Here is an 819-nt window from a genome sequence, read left to right as displayed (position 1 = left end):
TTTGCCATTTTGTTATTGGATTTGGCTGGAGAACTGTTGTGTGGAATTGTGTGGAGGGGAGTTCTCCCTCTGCTCCTAGCTAAGCTTAGGAAATGTGGTAAGGTCACCAAAGAGTGGGCAAATTTCTTTGTCAAGCCGTAGACAGATTTCATATGGGTCATAACAGGAACTCCAACCTTAACGCTACCACCACCAGTCTTACAAGAGCTGTGAACTATTTGGCAGAAAACTGGCAGTTTTGTAACCAAAATCCAATGTTGCAGGAAGGTTAGCTTGGTGCCTTTTTTTTTTTGATACTGTTTTGCTGTTGTGAAAAGCAATACATATGGAGGGCCATTAGAGCCTAAGGCTATTGTTGACACAGTCTTGACTCATTCTTGGCACTCCTTCTTCATCTTCCTTCGATAGCTCAGCTGGTAGAGCGGAGGACTGTAGGCTGTTTCTATGAAAGTAATCCTTAGGTCGCTGGTTCAATTCCGGCTCGAAGGAAAGGTTTTGGAGGTTTGTTTTGGTTTTAGTCTTTCACTTTTTGCTGGAATTTACACCTTTGCAGAACTGCCCTTTCCAACCATATGCCACTCTACACCCTGTGAGAAATTTAGTCTATTTAATACATACCACTTTCAAGGGTTTCATTTTCACTGCCCTCCTTGTCTGCTTCAGCTGTTTCTAACAGCTATGGTGCTTTGACCGTTGCCACCTCTCTACCTAATCAGTTGATGACCATCATACAAGCTTCTCTTCTGAAGGGGCTCAACACCTTTCACAGACCCTTGTTAGCAGACCCACAGTGCAGAGCTTGCAGAGCCTCTTTTAACT

General features: G+C 43.7%; 1 non-coding gene across 1 annotated transcript; it reads left to right on the top strand.

Annotated features, from left to right (window-relative positions):
- The first annotated feature begins 398 nt into the window (after nt 1-398).
- On the top strand, nt 399-489 carry TRNAY-GUA (transfer RNA tyrosine (anticodon GUA)). Its single transcript is given in 2 exon segments — nt 399-435; nt 454-489. It is a non-coding gene; the product is annotated as a tRNA-Tyr (tRNA).
- The last annotated feature ends 330 nt before the right edge of the window (nt 490-819 follow it).

The sequence above is a fragment of the Phalacrocorax aristotelis genome, chromosome 2, assembly GCF_949628215.1.
Source record: "Phalacrocorax aristotelis chromosome 2, bGulAri2.1, whole genome shotgun sequence".
Classification (NCBI taxonomy): Eukaryota; Metazoa; Chordata; class Aves; order Suliformes; family Phalacrocoracidae; genus Phalacrocorax; species Phalacrocorax aristotelis.
The sequence above is the reverse complement of the archived record's forward strand: the minus strand, read 5'-3'. Positions and strand labels throughout refer to the sequence as shown.